This window comes from Microtus ochrogaster, chromosome 24, assembly GCF_000317375.1.
Source record: "Microtus ochrogaster isolate Prairie Vole_2 chromosome 24, MicOch1.0, whole genome shotgun sequence".
Lineage (NCBI taxonomy): Eukaryota > Metazoa > Chordata > Mammalia > Rodentia > Cricetidae > Microtus > Microtus ochrogaster.
In genome coordinates, this window is record NC_022024.1 from 27,346,822 (window position 1) to 27,366,621 (window position 19,800).

At 47.0% G+C, this 19,800-nt stretch overlaps 1 long non-coding RNA gene across 1 annotated transcript; it reads right to left on the bottom strand.

Moving 5' to 3' along the window:
• Positions 1 to 101: 101 nt before the first annotated feature.
• LOC113457376 lies at positions 102 to 3,631 on the bottom strand. Its single transcript, XR_003377966.1, has 4 exons — positions 3,455 to 3,631; positions 805 to 931; positions 452 to 597; positions 102 to 339 (listed from the first exon to the last, which is right to left on the bottom strand). It is a non-coding gene; the product is annotated as an uncharacterized LOC113457376 (long non-coding RNA).
• Positions 3,632 to 19,800: the final 16,169 nt, after the last annotated feature.

The window sequence follows — 19,800 nt, forward strand, 5'->3', positions numbered from 1 at the left end:
TGGGATTGGTTTGTAAAGTGAAAAAAAAAGATAGGATTTTTTTTTGTTTTATTTTTAAATAAAATTAGAAAAAGAATTAAAAAAAAAGAGTAAGGCCTGAGGATTTGTACTCCCAAGAAGCTTCCAGAAAGAGAGAGGGCTGTAACTGGACCACTGCAGTACTTACACTTTAGTAGCTGGAAGGATAGATCAGGACAGTGAGGACTGCATGTGCGCATGACAGGCTTCACGGGAGAGGAGACTTTGTGGCTGAACAGCTATCCAGAGGATGCACTGGGGCCCTTCTGAGAGGTGGGTTGGGAGGAGGATAGTGAGCGGTGATATTGGGAGTCTTGGGAGCTGGAAAAGCCACGCAGACAGAAACACTTTAACTCGGAGACCGTCTTAGGCCTGGAATGACAGTGTCCGTGAGCACATGAAGTCACAGGATGTTGTCAAAAACAGAACTGACCATGAAATTCGGTAGTCATGACAAGCTCAGAGTCCCTCTGCTCAAACAAGGAAAGGGTTCCAGGGCTCAAATGCTGGAGTCACACCGCCTAGCTCCAAACCCTGGCTCCGGCACCGTTAAGTTAAGGTCACTGTGTTGTTCCTCTCCTGCAAGATGGGAACAATAGTGATAACTACCTGTATCGTAAGGTTATGATGACGATGACACATGCGTACACACACACACACACACACACACACACACACACACACACACGAGAGAGAGAGAGAGAGAGAGAGAGAGAGAGAGAGAGAGAGAGAGAGAGAGAGATGGTAACAGTGCTGTGAAAACCGAAATGGCCAATGGGAACTCACCAGTAAGCATCATGGGCACCAGTGCAGACGTGGAGTCAAGTGGAGAATGTGTTATCACCCAACGTTGACAGCAGCAGCCCAAGTCAGAGTCTGTGTTTCTCCCTTAACTGAAGCCCCACGGAGTGATCTGAAGACACGAAGGACTTTATAAGAAAGAATCCTGAGCATGGGAAGCCCCTATTTTTTTTTTTTTTTATAACAGGCAGTGGCCCCCTTCTAAGGACGTTTGCTAATAATGACCCTTGAATAGGCAATCCACAACCCTGCCTATAAGCCGTGCAAGAATGCTGGCGTTCCGCAGAGACAATCAGCTTCTGGGAGCATATGGTGGAGCCATATTTCTACTGTATTAGTCAGGGTCCTCTAAAGAAACAGAACTGAGTGTGTGTGTGTGTGTGTGTGTGTGTGTGTGTGTGTGTGTGTGTTAAATGGGGATTGAGTAGATTAATTCACAGAATAGGGTCCTGGCAGCCCAAGACTGTCTCACACTGGAGAGGTCAAAGGTCAGTTCTTGAGGCTGGTTGTCTCAACACCCCAGCCCAGTGAGCCTCTGAAGGACTGGAGAATTCCCAGAGAGCTGCTGGTCTAAGTCGGAATGCCAACGAAGCTGGTTTTCATACCAGAGAGGGACTACCACAGCACAGGATCCACGGGCTGGCCAGCCAGCCTGAGGGCAAGCAGGCAAAAAAACATTTTCCACCTTCCACACTCTTTGATCCAGGCTGCCACCAGAAGGCACTGCCCGCATTTAGGCTGGGTCGAACTCCCTCTGATAATCTGATACGAAAAACCCACACGGGTGCACCCAGCATCTTGGGTTCTAGTTGATTCCAGGTGTAGCCAAGTTGGCAACTGAGATCAGCCCTCAGGGCCCCCGTGTGGGGAAAGGGGACCCACACAATATAACTTTATTTATTTGGATGATGCTGGTATTGCGAGAAGCTGGAGCAAACCAGCGCTTGGAGCCAGGCAAAGTTACCCGGACTCCTGGCCAGTTGAGCATTTTGACTTGGTGTCGAGTGACTGGACTACTAAGTGTGCTACATAAATGGCTTTCTAGCATTTGATTGGTTGATTGGTTGTCAGCAATTGATTATGACATTGGGCAAATGAGTGTGCAGTTGCATGAGGGCTAATGTATCACTCCCTATCTGAGAAATCCAGGCACTCAGTCTTTCTTGACAGGCAGCATGTACATTCCCTTGCCAGGAAGGAAGGCAGTTGTCAAATTCCTAATATTTCTCTTTGAAAAATTAACATTTAGCTCAACTGTGAGATCTGGAGGAACACACAAGACCTTAATTACAAAGTGCAATTCAAGATTTGCGCTAATTAATAAGCTGATGAAAAATTCATTGAAATTCAGAGGAGAAACAAGGGAGGGGGTGAAGCTGGCCAGGGTTAACACGGAGTTCTAGAAAATGTTTAAGTCTATCCAAATAAGCAGTCACCCCTCTGTTGTAATTATAGCTTAATCACTTGCGTGATTATTTCATCTGTAAAACTTTAGCTGCACATCAAAAGCTGTGCAGGGAATATTTCTTTAAACTTTGCAGGTCTCCACAGCAATATTAGAGACTTTTTAACCTATTGTTTGTTTGTTGCGGGGTTGGGGACAGTGTCTAGCTAGCCTGGGTAGCCTGAAACCTCATTGGCCTTGAACTTATGATGATCCCTCCTGCCTTTCTCCCAAGGGGTGACAGGTGTGTGCCACCAGGCCCAGCCACTGCCTTTAAATGTAAAAGAAACTGTTAGAGTCCCGATGTTGCTGCTGGTCTCTAGCGGTGACCTCCAGATAGTTGAATAGCCCTCCAGAGTTTGTCTCCTGTCCCAAGCGGTAATGGAATGACCCACTCGGCTGTGGTAAAGATGATTGCTTTCTTCTTGGGGTCATCACCCCCTTCCCTTCCAGAGTCTGAGCTCAACCTGACTGGACTGAACCAGTAAGTGGCACAGCTGGTAGAGTGGATAAGATAGTGTGAGGGGATTTCAGCTCTCCTGTGTTTTGTGTAACCGCCTGCTCTGGTTCCCAGCTACCATCACCACCTCAGGCAGACCTGAGAATCTGACGCAGAAGATTAGCTCTGCAGAGACAAATTCAAGCAGGCTCACCAAGAGCAGAGGCTTCCTCCACCCTCTGAGGAAAAGCAACAACAAAAAGCCGCTGGTGGAGGGGTACAGGGCCCTAGGGTTAGGAGAGGAAGAGGCCTCAACTGAGGTAGGCAATGGACTACTCCCTCCAGGAGACAAGAGTTTTGCATCCTGGAGGAGGCAGGCTATGTGTCCTTGGCCCTACCAAACTAATTTCTTCAACCAGATAAGAGAAATCTGCATCCAGTGGGTGTGGCCAGGAGGCAAACATCCCATAAGGCTCCCATTTCCTGAGTCACAGAGAAGACAGACACCCTCCTGCCTGCCGCCATGTCATGCAAATCCCAATGGTCAGCTTCCCCACATGACTGTCAGAGGACCTTTCCGGGGCAGAAGTCTAGCTTGAACCTGTAAAGACCAGGCCAGCACTTAGTGACACAGGTCCTGTCTGCGTCTCATGTCACTTTCCCCTCGCTACCTGTCTTAGCTACTTTTCCTGTTGCTGTGCTAAAATCCCAGGACAGAAGTAACAAACAAAAGAGAATTTATTCTGGCTCACGGTTCTGGAGAACAGCTTGCCCACTGTAGCAGTCAAGGTCACAGGAGCTTGATGCAGTCTGTCACATTGTGTCCATTGACAGGAAGAAAGGGAGAAGCTTGAAACAATCTGTCACACTGTATCCTGTCAGGAAGCAGTCTGTCACATTGTATCCTGTCAGGGAGAAGGGGAGGAGCTTGAAGCAGTCTGTCACACTGTATCCTGTCAGGGAGAAGAACAGGAAGCTTGAAGCAGTCTGTTACATTTGAATCCAACCAGGAGCAGGAGGAAGAAAGCAATGGATGCTCAGGATCAACTCACCTTCTTCCTCCAATTCACAACCCCAGCCCAGGTCCTCCCATCTCAATTAACCTAACCACAATAGTCCCCTATAGGCTTGGCCGGAGATCCACCTCCAGATGATTCTAGTTGCATACTCTCTCAAGGTGATAGCTAAGATTAACCATTCCACCACTGTACCTGAGACCTCTTCTGTGGTCCTCCCCAAACCTCTCACTGCATCCAGAGTATTGTGCTCCTGAGTCCTCCACCTGAAGTACCCCTACCCCAGGCACCCTGAGAATAGCTGAGTGCCTCTCACGAGCTGTTTAGAAGGAACCCTTGTTTTTGTCTCCACTGCTGCTTGGCCCCGGGACAACCTGTGGTGCCAAACCCCGGCTCTTGAATTAAGCAGGCACGCAGAAGCCGACTGTCTGAGTTCAAATCCAGTGTACCTGTGGGACCTTGGCAAGCTAGTCGAGCTCCTGGGCTTGGTTTCATTATTGGCAAAATAGAAGTGCCAGCCGTAGCCATGGTGACTGGAAAGATTATGCAATGTGCAGAGAGCACCTACACACACACACACACACACACACACTCAAAAAAATCTGGCCTGTACTAAGTATCCATAAGTGATATGTAAGTTATTTTTGTTACCCAGTTTTATAATTTTTGCCCTCTCTTGGCACCGCTGTGCTATGCTCTTTTTTTCTTTTCCTTTCTTTCTTTTTGTTTTTTAAATCATTTTTAATCCTCAAAGCCTTTTTTTTCTGGTTCCAAAATTACTCCTATGGGTGTTTTTTTTTAATTGGTTTTTCTGGGTTCTTTAATTTAAAACTTTTAAATTTGGTGTGTGTGTGTGTTGCCTGCATATATGCCTGTGCACCGTGTGCATGCCTGGTGCTTGCGGAGTCCAGAAGAGGGCGTCAGAGTCCCCCTGGGACCGATTATAGATGGTTGGGAGTTGCTGCAAATTGAACCAGGATCCTCCCGGAGAGCAGCTGGTGCTCCTAACCACTGAGCCATCTCTCCAGACCCTGTTTTTTATTTTTTTTAAGTTAGCATACAAAGCAATAGGTTTCCCCATGGTCTTTTCACAGACACATGGTAGTATCTTCAATTCTAACCTGTTCCCTTCCCCTCTCCTGCATTCCATACCTCCATATTGTTTTATTTAAATCAACTCTCCCAGTTTCCAGGGCAGAGTCATGGAATCCTAGAGATGGGCTAGTGATGTCTTTATAATACAGATTAAGTAAAACCCGGCTGTCTGTGGAGCCTCCATCCAGCAACTCCTCTCTCTACACATGTACAAAACACCATTTTCGACAATGACTTAACCATGTGTCCCTCTGCCAGCAAAGACTACACACTGCATAAAGGCACCGAAGCCTGCCTCCTGTTTCAGTTAGCAAATGGTTCATAAATTATCTTGACAAAGGATACCCTTCCATTACTGGACAGTCAGGGAGTAGAGGCGGTTTGGGATGCTCATCCCACGTTTCAGCAGCTGGAACAACCTTTACAAAGGCCAGACGACAACAGATGAAAAACCGCAAGTGCTGGATATGGTGGCGCATGCCTGTGGTCCCCAACTCAAGAGGCCACAGTAGGAGGATGGAGAGTTCAAGGCTAGCCTGGGCTACATCACAATAATGTAGTGACCACAATAATAATGAGAGGAAATTAGGGCAGCAAATTTATAACTGGAGAGAGTTGTCTTCTCCCCCTGGTCCTTGGGATGGGGGGCAGGCTTCTCTCTGGTCTGGTTTCCTCGCTCCAACAGATGAAACTCTTTGCTTTTTGACAGCACTCTGGGAAGGGTTTCAGGGTAGAATGAACCAGAAATTGGGGGAAAGCATTCGATTTTAGCAGCAGTAGAAGACTGTCGCTAGTCACACGGCGCTTGTCCCTCAGGCTTGAAGAGATTAGAAGCTAATCATTTATTTTGCAATCCAAAGTCCTATTTCTGGTCTCTGTCTTTTGATGGACAGGTCTGAAAATACAGACTGATTTGAAAACCCGGAGCTGTTTAAGGAGAGCCGCAGTAATTCCTCCATTAGACGCTAGGAAAAAAAGAGGGTGGGAGTCCCAACGCCAGGGAGGGGCAGGGATCCTGGAGGGAAGCCACGCCCCCTTTCAAAGGATGCTCTTACTACTGCTTCTAATCTGCATTCCCTTTCTGAGCCTTCCAGACCTCAAATTGGCAGAAAATCTCCCCCCCCCCCCTGCTAGGTAAAATGCCCTCGAGCCGCAGTAGTTAGATTCTCTGGACAGTGGCGTCGTTCTGATGCTATCGGCTGTCTTCCTGTTTTCATGAATAATGCATTAGAAGCTGATATTAGCGGTGGATTCTTCCAGGGCTGACAATATCGCCACCAGGCAAGTCTGTGAAGCCTCCACAGTCATTTCATCTGGAGCTCTCACAGGTTCTCCACACCCTCCCGACTACTTCTGGCTGGCTGGCAGGTGCCAAGACCCTTGGGAAGACTGGCAGCCTCTCCCCACTGCTCCCTTGATAGTGCGAAACGGAGGCAGGAGAAGAGGCGCTCGCTACCCTCCTGCCTTCCTTCTGTGGTCCCACATCTGAGGAGCAGCCCTGGAGCTAGCTAGCTCCTGGTGGTGCCAAGCCCGTTGAACCCCAAGCCTGATGATGCCAGTATGGGCCACCTCTCTGCCTAAATGCCTGGCAGAAGCTGCTTGTCATTGGGCAAAGGCGGGAGCTGGAGGGAAAGCCATGCCTCTGTGTGGTCCTTTCCTCTCCTATCTTTACATCCATTCTGACTTTATAGAGGAAATTAAGATCTTTCCATCCCACGATTTCACCCATCCATCCCACATATGTTGTTTTCCTGTGGTGTTTCCCATGGTAGAGCCATGCCATAATCAGTGATTACTGAAAGAGGTTGAACTTGTTACGAGCATCGTAAAGGGAGTAATGGCATCAAGGAAATCAGTAAAGGGCTGCGGATCTGCGGATACTGGGCTAAAGGACCCGAAGATCGGGGAACTGGGAGGCAGCGCACCCAGGCATTGAAGCAATGTGTGCAAGCTCCCAAAGCAGTTAAGGCAGACATTAAGGGAACCAGAAGACAGACTACCCCAAGTCTGAGCACTGTTTGTAAACGAGGCTTCAATGTCCAGCTTGCATGCGTCCACTTTCTCCTCCTTGAATCTCTGCTGTCCCTTAGGGACCGAGAACTGCTCAGTCTTAGCCTTTCTCCACCTCCCTTGCTTCCCCTGTGGTTCTCAGCCTTCCTAAGACTGTGACCCTTTAATGCAGTTCCTCATGCTGTGGTGACCCCACCACCACCATAAAACTATTCCATTGCTACATCATAACTGTAATTTTGCTACTGTGGTGAATCGTAATGTAAATATCTAATAAGTGACTACCAAGGGGGTTGCGACCCACAGATTGAGAATCACTGCTTCAAGGGCTCCTGAACTGCCCCTCGATGAGGTAATTAAAAGCCAACTTCTCAGTAGAGACATGGGGTCGAGTCCAAAGCCTGTCACCTAGGCCACCACGAAGGCCATGAGCATCTTCTGAGCCCCAGTTGAGGACCCCAAAGCATCCCGAATGCCCCGTGAGGCGTGGTTAAATAAGTCATGATCCGCACAGACACCACAGTGTCACACATCAGTCAGAGGGCTGGTTCTCAGGCTAACGATCCTGGAACATTTTCAGAACATAGCATTAATCTTTAAACGCAGGATACAAAATTCATCATAAGGCACATTCTTCGTTTCATGTGGGGAAAAAGTATATATATGCAAAGAAAAAGAGAAACAAAGTCATCAGCGGGCTGTCTCTGGAGGCGGCCCTACTGGAGACTTCTGTGTTCTTTTTCAGGCTTCTCCACCCCCCACAGATATAGCTAAGTTAATTAATTGGTGATTGAAATAATTTAACTTATTTGAACTAATATTCAAGCACTTAACCCATGTTTGGTATCATTTGCAGTTCAGTAGGGGTGCAGGATATAAATACAGTTTCTGTTAAAGAAATTTTTTAATTAATTAATTTATTTATTTATTAAAGATTTCTGCCTCCTCCCCGCCACCACCTCCCATTTTCCTCCCCCTCCCCCAATCAAGTCCCCCTCCCTCATCAGCCCGAAGAGCAATCAGGGTTCCCTGCCTTGTGGGAAGTCCAAGGACCACCCACCTCCTTCCAGGTGTAGTTAGGTGAGCATCCATGTTAAAGAAATCTTTTCAGTCTGACTGGTTGGTTTTGGGTTTGGGGTTGTTGTTACTGTTGGAGCCTGGCCTTGAACTTGTTTTGTAACAAAGATGGCCTCAGATTCACGCCCGGAATGTCATAATTGTTAGTGTTCACCACCATGTTTCAGGCCAAGAAATGCTCTGAGAGTTTTCTCTTTTAAAATAAGTTGCTTTAAAAAAAAAAAAAAAAGATGCATGGCTTGATAGACGGCTCAGTTGTTAAGAACACAGGCTTCTCTTGCCAAAGGCCTGGGTTCAGTTCTTACTAACATGCCGGCTCAAAGGGCATCTGAGGCCTCTGGCCTCTGAAAGTACCTGCACTAGCATGCATGTGACCCCCCCTCCCAGACAGACAGACAGACTGACTCTCTTTCTTACACACACACACACACACACACACACACACACACACACACACACACACACACTCGTTTTTAAGACCAGCTATCATAACTCCTAGAAAATAATTCTGAAATGCTCTTTCCTGGTGGCATCAGAAGGGCCAGTGCCATGTGGCAGCATCTTGGTATTCCCCACTAAGGACGCCAGGGGCAGAAACACATGGATGCCCATTGGTCGTTTCTGCAGAAACACATGGATGCCCATTGGTCATTTCTGCAGAAACACATGGATGCCCATTGGTCATTTCTGACCAAGGCAAGAACAAGGACTCTTCCTTTCTGAACTCACTTTCCAGACTCCATCTCCACCTTCCTGTCTGCTCCCTTCATTTCTGCCCTCCTGCAAGTAAATTTCTGGGAGATGTTTCCCCTTGGAATGATCCCTCAAGTATTCGGCACAGAATGGCATGCCTGGAGCCTGGCTCTGACTTGCGGGTTCCTAACTGTACCCTATGCTGGGGCTGGTGATTACACCACAGACAAAGCCAGTGGGAAACCGGCAGGAGACCAAAGGCTCCTGTGAGCTAAGAGTGATTGTCTCCATGCAAATTGTTTTTCCGTAGTAGGGAGATAACAGGCAAATGAAATACAGGAGACAGCAGAGATTTTTCTAAACCAATGCTGGGGGCAGGGAGCTCTCGGATAGCCCCTCGGCTTATCTGTTTTTAAAAAGATCTTTTAGATTTTAGTGTGTGTATGTGTGTGTTGTCTGTATATATGTATATACATCATGTGGGGGGGTTCTCTGCATATGTGTGTGTGTGTGTGTGTGTGTGTGTGTGTGTGTGAGAGAGAGAGAGAGAGAGAGAGAGAGAGAGAGAGAGAGAGAGAGAGAGCTCAATGCCTGCAGAAGTTGGAAGAGAGTGTCAGATCCCCTGGAACTGGAGTTACAGATAGTTGTCAGCCACCATGGAGTTCCTGGAAACCACACCCAGGTCCTCTGCAAGAGCAGTCCATGCTCTCAGCTGTGAAGTCACCTCGGTTTGTCTTAAACAACAGAACTATGAAATTCACCTCATTCCTATCCAGCAGAACCGAGCTTGTCCCTAACCTGGCTCCTCCTCTCCAAGCTCAGCCCCGTCAGTGTATCTTTCCGCTCCTCCAGTGTTTCATCTTAGCCTTGACCAAAGAGTCTCTTGCAGAAGGATGGCACTTCCTGCCGGCAAAGTGTTTTAACCAGCGGATGAGTTTAAGTGACAGACAGGGTGAGCAATACTGACTCTAGTGAGTTAATATCGCGTGTCTACTTTCATATATATGGCTTAGGGGAAACTGTCAAGGACATCAAAACCTTGGTTTTTATTATTGGCCACGGCAGCCCAAGCTGTAAAAAGGGAGTTAGTGCAGAGCCAGTAAAGAGAAACGCATTAAGTCATGATATGCATGCTATGCAAATGAGATAAAAATATCCGTGAAGTGGCGCATACATATATGATGTTTGGAAAACATAAGAAGCATTGCTGCAACAAGTCCAACTCGGCTCCTGGGGAAGGGCCAGAGAAATTAGCTGGCTCATTTCAGGAACTCAGACGTGGAAGTTTGCACTGAATTCTGGATCGTCAATCAATCTTTGCGCTTCGGAATCCTGCAGCCTCCTGGAGTCTCAGATCTGAGTTCCATAGACTCTGTACTTGGTCTGTAGCAGGGAGAGGTATTTTGTTCTAATAACCAGGAAATTTTATGCACACACACACACACACACACACACACACAAATACAAATTGCTTGTTCTCTATAACAGTGGGAAGCTCTGACAATCTGGGCCAATGTTCTTGCATGGCCAATAATCAGGTAACCATAGGTTCCAGGAGTTGCTCCGAGTCTAGGGCTGCCCCAGTAACATGGAACAGAGGGAAGATTCTTCATCTTTGCCATCTTTACTCTTTCTCTTTCCTTGCCAACATTTTCTTTCTTCTTCTTCCTCAGCAATATCTTCTTAACACACACACACACACACACACACACACACACACACACACACACACACCACACACTGAAAAGCACATAAAGAGTCCAGGATAAGAATAAAAACTGTCTCCCATGCCGCCGAGCACAGCAATGAGGGAATGAAGAGAAGACATATACAGAAAAGCTGGGATTGGGTGGGCTGTGCCCACTCTGCTGGAGTAGCACCAACAACAGCCAATATAACAATAGTAACAACAGGAACAGTCACAGCCCAGAACCTCACCCCATTCATTGTGTACAGCACAGGAAGAGGAGTCAACTAGGCTTGTCAGGGAGTGCCTGTCAGCAGCGGTCTCGGGCTGTGAACATCCAGGAGAACCCCTACAGTTGCTAGTTTTTGCACACCCTGGTCAGTCACTCATAAACACTGATGCTTGCATTTATTGTCAACATTTGCACCAAGACCAGAGGAGGGTTGACACCGCACTAAACCCCACTTGGGGGTAGGCTTTGCCACACCCATGGGTTGGAGGCAATGGGGTCCTTGACTTGGCTAAGTCTGTGTCAGACAAAACACATTCACTTAGGCTTTCTCCCCTGACTCAGTCTCCCCTTGCTGGTTTCTGTCACTTTCTGTGTCTGATCAAACAGCCCACGGTCAGCGATATATTGTCTCATAGCTGTTTGACTGGCAGAAGCTTATTAGAAGCCACCTAATAGTTTATTTCTTATAGGATGTGAGGCAGAGATGAAGAAGCCACTTTCGCCTGTTTAGAGCATCGTCACGCATGGGTCACAGACTCATATTTCGGGGGACAAAGTATTGAGTTCAAATCCTGGTTTTCTCACTGCCTGTGTGATCTGCGGCAAGTCACTAACTTCTCTGCATTTGAATCTCCCCTTCTACAGCACAGAGATACTGGCGTCTGTTGTGTAAGGCCGGCATACAAATTAAAAGAGTGGACGCGAACCACTGACCACAGAGCCTGGCACACAGCGGCTGTTATAAAAATGTGACTGGTTGTATTGGCAATAATCTTCCCCTCTGTGGGCTAATACTGAAATGAAAAACTCTACCCCTAGTCAACATTAACACAGTCATATTCCTTTTGCCTGGCAAGTAAGTGCCAGGCCTTGCAGGAAGCCCTGGAAATGAGAATTAAAACTAAGAAAAACACGCTTTCTCGTGGGGATGTTCCCTATCACATGGGGTGAGAGTTGGGAGAGCGGGTTGCTCAGTGAGGGTCTTGGGTTCCATCCTTAGCTGTGCCAAGAAAGAGAGTTTGCTATTCTCGGTTGATTTGAAATTTGAGGTAGAGTTAAGGGAACACCATATGACAACTATTGAAGTTAAATGAAGCAAAACTTGTATAACAATGCCTCAAACAAATGAAAGCCTTACGGAGAACAAATAACTTGAATTCTTTCGGATCCAGTAAGCAAACACCAGCTTCCAAACAGTCAGTGACGGGTGAGGTTTAGAAAGATGCCCCTACTGAGGAGCGGTATCCTGACGTTAGTCCAGAAGACTAGGATTCTGGTAGAAACTTCCAGAAGAAAACGATCAAGGATGTGTGAGTTACATGCCCATAAACATCATGTTTCAGGGAATGCAGGCTGTGGATGGAGATTGGGAAAATCCATCCAGGCTCAGGATGACTGGGATATGGTCACTTCTCTTTGTGAGAAGTTAAATTACTTGAGGTCACTCTCCCGAAGTTGTTCTATTTCCTGTCACACTTGCGTGACTTCCTCTTGGGTCCGTTAGTAAAACTAAGGTAATGGAGTGCACCTGCTACATGGTCACTGTCAGAAGCGCACTTCTGAGGGAGGGCAATTAGCACTCCTCCCAGAAGCCTGAAGCCCGAGGTGGCGCCGCTTCCTCCTCCTAGAGATATGTCAATCAACAACCAATGATTCTTTTTTTATTTGCAAATGAGTATCAACATTTGTTTCTCTTGCTGAAATTAATGGCTTGTCAATTAGCACGCTGCACGTTAGAAAATGACTCTCATTAAACGTAAGTCAAGATGCGTGGGCTGGCTCAAATCTCTGAGAGAGAGCGACAGCTCGCCCCACACAACACACTCCTGAAACAAACAAGGAATAAGAATCAAGCTAAACCCTCCCAGGGCCTTTTAGATAATGCAGATGTTTGGTTCCTCATCCATTTCTGGCCGTGGGTTTGGGAATTTTTTTTTTTATTGCGTGGTCCACCTCCCAGAGCTTTCTTCTGGTGAATCTTCTATCCCATGTACCGAAGCACAGAATGGTCCAGAGAAATGGAGCTCCACCCAGCTTCCAGCCCTGTTATATGCTTGGGTGGTTTATTAATTGCTACCTACAACTATCAGTAAAGTAGAATGTGGCTTGCCTGTGGCCTTCCATTCCATCAGGACCGGCTGTCTGGGTGTGTTCTTACCACCTCGGGGTTTCTACTGGCGGTTGTTATATTACAAAAAAGTGAAGGATGTGACTGATGCAGGTTAGATCCAGTCTTAGCGACTCTGGTGTGTGTGTGTGTGTGTGTGTGTGTGTGTGTGTGTGTGTGTGTGTTGGGGGGGGGGTAAACTTTAGCATGTCACACCCCTGGATTTCAAAAGACAGCCTCAGGTATCATTTCTTGGGTATCCTCTAGCTCTCATTTGAGACAGCCTCTCATTGGCCTGGATCCTGCCCACACATGCCAGGTTAGCCAGCCCCTGCACTCGAAGGAACCAACCTGTGCCTGCTTCACGTCTTGCTGTGGTGGGATTACAGGTGCACCCCAAAAAAGACCACTTTGTTCTGTAAATTATGGCAATCCAAGGTCAGGTCATTATGTTCTGAACGCAAGATCCAGAGATGTCCTGGCCCCCCCCCAACTCTGACTCTCAAACACGTGTGTGTGTGTGTCCCAAATAAACTGTTTACTCTTTAAGTTGCTTTGCCACATACTTTGTTACAATAGGAAAAAGGATACCTTACTCAGGGAAAGAAAATGGTTGTGCTCAACTCTTCCCCCCAGCAGGGATGACAGGAGGTCAGAAAGTGGGCAATACACCCTTAAAGACCCATGGAACTCTGAATTTGGGCACATTTGGAAAAGCCCTCAGTCTTGGTTAGAAGCTGAGAACAAGAGAGAGGAAACATAATTAGCCTCAATGGATTGATCATCTGCTTAAAAAGGGCAGCAACGGTACCTTTTAGACAGACCAAGTATTATCTTACTCTTGGGTAGTAGGAGCCAGAATGAGTTAAAGGGCTGTAGGTCATGTGCTTCCCAGAGCTCTGACGCCTGCCATATTCTAACGGCAGCACAACTGCGATCTTAGGGCTTTTCTTATAAATCATCTCCATTTCCTCTTCTTTAACCATAGGGTCTCTCTCAGTCAATAGTGGAAGCTGGCCAGGAACTCACGATGCTCCAATTCCCACCTCTGAAGTAGAATTGCAGGCATGCGCCACCATGCCTGGCTACAAATCTCCCTCTAACCCAGTGGTTCTCAGACTTCCTAATGCTGCAACCCTTTAAAACGTACAGTTCCTCATGCTGTGGTGACCCCCAACCATGAAAATTATTTTCATCGCTGTTTCATAACTGTAATTTTGCTCCTGTTACGAATCGTAATATAAATAGTTTTGGAGATGGAGGTTTGCCAAAGGGGTCACGACCCACAAATTGAGAACCAGTGCTCTAGCAGGTCCTTTATCGTTTGCCCAGGGTGGCTTTTCTATACATTCAGTTTCATTATTTTTAGTTCTGTATAGGCACGTGTGTTTATGTGAGGGTATATGTACATAAGGGCAGGTTTCGCAGAGGCCAGAAGAGGGCGCTGGCTCCCCTAGAACTGACCTCACAGGTGATGGTGAGTTAGGTGCTGGAAACTGAGCTCAGGTCGTCTGGAAGAGTAACAGAATCCTCTCCCCAGCCCCTGGAGTACGGCTTCTGACACAGCGCATAAGCAGTACAGCAGGACTGTTCTACTTTATGAATCAAACAAGTCAACCTTCTTCATTTACATTTCAATTAATCTGCATATTATTTTGCCGAGTTGACTGATGAAGCACACAGCAGGCTAATGGCTCTCAATCTTGTCTGTCGCTCTGAAGTAGTGGCGCATGTACGTGGACACATGCCGGGAACAGGGACGATGACACAATGTCTCACACCTGTAATCCCAGCGCTCGGGACGCAAAGGCAAGAGGAGCAAGAGCTAAAGGCTAGCCTGGGCTGCATAAAGAGACACCGTTTCTGAAAACAAAAAGCCATGGGATAACTTACGCTTGCATAAAGGACCACATTGCCTCTATTCACCTGTTGAGGGACATCTAGGCTGCTTCCATCTCCTGGTTATTGTGGCTCATACAGCAAACACGGATGTACACGCTATCTCTGCGCTGTGTTAGAGTGCTTTGGGAGTGTGCTCAAAAGTAGTACCGATCTGCAATACAGACCACACAATACGTGGTTCATATCTACAACGGAACTTCATGCAGCTATGGAGAAAAATGAAATCATGACATTTGCAGGAAATGAATGGACCTGAGATCATTATGGTAAGCAAAATAATCCAGACTCAAAAAGACAAATGTTATGTGTTTTCTCTTATGTGTGGAAGCTAGACTTAAAATTATATGCGTGAGTGTGTGTGTGTGTGTGTGTGTGTGTGCGCACGCTAATGAAACTAGAAGGGAACTCAAGAGAGAGATCAGCACTTGGGAGGCAGAGGCAGGCGAATCTCTGTGAGTTCAAGGCCAGCCTGGTCTACAGAGTGAGTTCTAGGACAGCCAGGACTGTTTCACAGAGAAACTCTGTCTTGAAAAACAAAACAGAGAGAGGGAGGGAGGGAGGGAGGGAGAGAGAGAGAGAGAGAGAGAGAGAGAGAGAGAGAGAGAGAGAAGGAGGGGAGGGGAAGGAGGAAGGAAAGAAGAAAAAAGAAAAAGAAAAGGGTTTCTCTGCTGGAAGGGGAGGAGCCAACTAGAGAGGAGGGGCAAGGGGCCTGGGGGAAGGATAGAGAGGGGAGGGGGTGAATGATTATAAGCATATAATGACACCCATGTATGAAAATGCCACAGTGAAGCCCATCTCTTGCTATTCTAACGTAAAAGATTAATTTGAAAAACAATTACAAAACCAGGCAAACAACAAAACTCCACATGCATCCCAGCTTGCAGCCTCTGCGAAGCCCGGCAGGGCCTGGGCATCTGCAGCTTCCAAAGCTTCCACAGATGTCTTGAGAGCAAAGAGTGGAGAATGTTGGGCCAGCACCCCACACACTTTCTGGTTTGTGACTTTTCCCACGCACAGGCCTCCCAATCAAAGCTGGGGTGACGGGGCCTGCCCTACTTTTGTGAGTCTGGGTGTGAAAGCGCGTGTGAACGGGGTTTGGGGAAGTAACCTATATAGTTTCCGAGGAGGAACACCCGGGTAGCCAGCAGCCAGGCCCCACCTGTGAAGGGGCCTTGGGTGACATTTCCACACCGGTGCACATGGTCTCCTCACTGCAAGTCCTTCATGCTAAAAATGGGCCGAGAGTGGGTGGAGCTCAAAAATACTTCAAGTGCAGAGGTGTGGGCAGCTTCCATGTAGCTAGGTAATTCTGGACAAATGGAAGCTTGTCTGTCTGCAGTTACATTTATTCCCAGAGAGCTGGCGACATCCGTCCCCCTCCAGGAGCATGTTCATTTCAGTTTTCAGTTTTATCTGCTTTGAGGTCTTTAGGCTGTGTGATTAGGAAACCCCAGGCACAAGAAGACCCCATTTCTTCTAACCTCAGAGTTAATGCTGGGGGAAGCGGCATCCTTTGGAATGTGGGAGATGAAATGCAAGAAAAAAATACTACCTTGGCCTTAATATCAAACAATGCACACATGTGCACACACACACCACACGCTCGCGTGTGCACGCACGCTCAGACACACACTCGCTCCAGCTAAGTGTCTGGGATTTGCCTCCTTTAGAACCCTCACTATATGCAAATAACAAACACTCATAAATACTCCAAGATGCTGATAACGTTTTCTTTAGAACGAAAGTTTTGTCTGGCAAACAGATCTGCTCGTTTCTGTCAATTATATTTTGTTCCCTCTGTATATTGCAGATTGGGTTTAGCAGAGAAATGTATTAAGGGTTATGATTTTACAAAAATACATTTGTTGTGATTTATACTACATGTTATAAATTACAGTTATATGTTTTGAATGAGTAAATACATACATATATGCATAAAGATATAGGAGTAAGGAAGCTACGCTTTTTTTGCAACTCTGATTAAACTATTTTGAGCTTCCCGAAAACTCAGATCTCTTCCCTGAAGACAAACTGTAACTCTTACCAGCACTACTGCCTGAAGGAGATGTAGGAATCTGATCCCCAACCTTGAAAGCTAGAGCAGATCGGTTGAGCCTGAAGACTCTGCATTTGAAGCAAGACTTTCAGCCGCTATTGCAAGCACTGCCCTAGAGGCGGACCTGCGTGGGCAGCTACGCAGAGATATCCCAGGGCAACTGAGTGAACCAGCCATACAAGGGCATCCCCCTTCCCTAAGTTTGGCTGGCATGCTTCCTATCCAAAGACACTGCCTGAAAGGAATTCCAAAGATCATTTCTGTGTCTTCCTGGCAGGTTACTGAAGTCCGTTACAGTATCGGACGCCTGACAGGGCCAGGCGGTACAGCAGTATGGGTCGCACGCTGCACCAGGACATTATATCTGAAGAGCCATCGTTTATGGAAATACAGTCAGCTTGTGTGTTGATTATGACAGCTTTCTCCAGATGGCTGTAATGTGTCATATCCCCAATCAGTCCGTGATAATGATTTCCCAACAGATGTGAACACGGTATCATGAGGATGAGGAGAGGGTGGGGGGCGCCGGGCAGGCACTTTGGGCTGGCCGCAGCTGAGTTCTGGTTCTGGCCCACTGATCTCTTCGTTGGGCTATGGGTAAGTCTGCTAGAGAAAGGGTTTCATGGCTCCAGCAAGGTTTGCGAGGCAGATCGTTTGCTATTCCAAAAACAAGTAAGAGGTACTCCTTATCACCTCAAAAGAACACAAAAGCGAAGCGTTACTTGGCAAAAGGGTAGCAGTCTCTGAGATTCTCCCTTCCTTCCCTTTGCTCCCCTGCACCCCAACAGCTATCAGGATAAATTCTCCACCCCTACCCCCACCATCAACACCTCTCTGTGCGTAAACCTGGTAAGAGTGAGGCAGTATGGGGATGAGTGGGAGTAGATGGGGTTGTGCCAAGATCCTCTGGAGGTCAGGCACCCAAACCTTACAATACTTGAAGGAGCCTTGAGAGCATGCGACTAGAACATGGTCTGTAGGGGGCAGAGCCACTTGGCCTGGTGTGGCTGGCTTCTGAAAGGCACATATTGTGGACCAAGAGGAGGCATGTTTACTAGAGGCGACTCTATAACACGATACATTCCTGATACATTCCTTTACCCCATTTTTTTGTCGATTTTTATTGAGCTCTACATTTTTCTCTGCTCCCCTCCCTGCCTATCCCCTCCCCCCTTCAACCCTCCCCCAAGGTCCCCATGCTCCCAATTTACTCAGGAGATCTTGTCTTTTTCTACTTCCCATGTAGATTAGATCTATGTAAGTCTCTCTTAGGGTCCGCATTGTTGTCTAGGTTCTCTGGGATTGTGGATTGCAGGCTGGTTTTCATTGCTTTATGTTTAAAAACCACCTATGAGTGAGTACATGTGATAATTGTCTTTCTGGGTCTGGGTTACCTCACTCAAAATGATGTTTTCCAGCTCCATCCATTTGCCTGCAAAATTCAAGATGTCATTATTTTTTTCTGCCATGTAGTACTCCATTGTGTAAATGTACCACATTTTCCTTATTCATTCTTTGGTCGACGGGCATTTAGGTTGTTTCCAGGTTCTGGCTATGACAAACAATGCTGCTATGAACACAGTTGAGCACATGTCCTTGTGGCACGATTGAGCATCCTTTGGATGTATACCCCAAAGTGGTATTACTGGGTCTTGAGAAAGGTTGTTTTCTAGTTTTCTGACAAATCACCACACTGATGTCCAAAGGGGTTGTACCAGCTTGCACTCCCACCAACAATGCAGAAGTGTTCACTTTATCCCATAACTTTTCCAGCATAAGTTGTCATCAGTGTTTTTGATCTTGGCTATTCTTACAGGTGTAAGATGGAATCTCAGAGTTGTTTTGATTTGCATTTCTCTGACTAGGGATGTTGAACATTTCCTTAGGTGTCTTTCAGCCATTTAAGATTCCCCTGTTGAGAGTTCTCTGTTTAGGTGTGTACTCCATTTTTTTTATTGGATTATGTGTTCTTTTGATGACCATTTTCTTGAGGTCTTTGTATATTTTGGAGATCAGACCTCTGTCTGATGTGGGGTTAGTGAAGATCTTTTCCCATTCTGTAGGCTGTCGTTTTGTCTTGTTGACTGTGTCCTTTGCTTTGCAGAAGCTTCTCAGTTTCAGGAGGTCCCATTTATTAACTGTTTCTCTCAGTGTCTGTGTGCCGGGGTTCTATTTAGGAAGTGGTCTCCTGTGCCAATGCATTCAAGTGTACTTCCCACTTTCTCTTCTATAAGGTTCAGTAGGCAACAAGTGTGGATTCCCTCATTAAGCCTATACCGTGAACCAAACCCTTTGCCAGGACTTGTGAGCGATCGGAGAACATGTCAACTGCTTCCTTCCTGGAGTGAGCAGACAGCAGTAGAGACACCTAGTAGCTATGCTGGCAAACAGTTCTTCGAACAATCCTACAGTCTGTGGAACACTCTGAGGGGAGAAGGTGCCATCCGGAGAGGTAGCAGAAAAAGGAAAGTCCCTTCAGATCCTGAGTGGGGAAAGGCAGGTCCACACAGGATGCTACGGCTGAACACAGCAGGAGAGGGAAGACTGAACTGAAAATCAGGACATAAGACCCTACCCGTCTCCTTTTTCTCAGCTCCCATGGCTCTCTCTTCATATCCACAGCTTTGTCATCTCTGCTAGGAGCATATGAGAAGCACCGAGCATCATGGCTGACACAGGTAATAACTCGCACTTCCTGCATGCTTGGCAAAAGTGTGTCATTGGCGCTAATTCACTGAATCCTCTCAACTTCCCCAGGTAGGGGCAGTGTTCAGATCCCCGTGGTACAGAGGCAGAAACTACACGGAGTCACTAGGCAATGGTCAGAACTGGTGGCTTACTCGATGACAGCATCCCGGGCATGCTCAGCCTTCTGATAGGTCAGGTTGTGTTCATCGCTGACCTCCTCACCATCCACTCACATCCTTTCCCTAGAATAGATTCCCTTTTGTGACCAGCGAAGTTTCTAGGCTTGCTCTGCACTCTGCTGTTCCTGCCAGTGGGGAAGCAGCATGTAACTGCCGGTTAGCCCAGGTAGAAAAAAAAAAAAAAGGCACCTGCTAGATCTACCCCATCCAGAAACACCACTTTGAATCACACTGAGCAGATGTTTGCTGAGAACCTAAGTGCTCGGTAGGGCCCTAGAGACTGTGACAAGACACAAGCCCTACAATTCAAAGTCGAATGGAAAAAAAAAAAAACTACGTAGGCATCTGAGATAGGA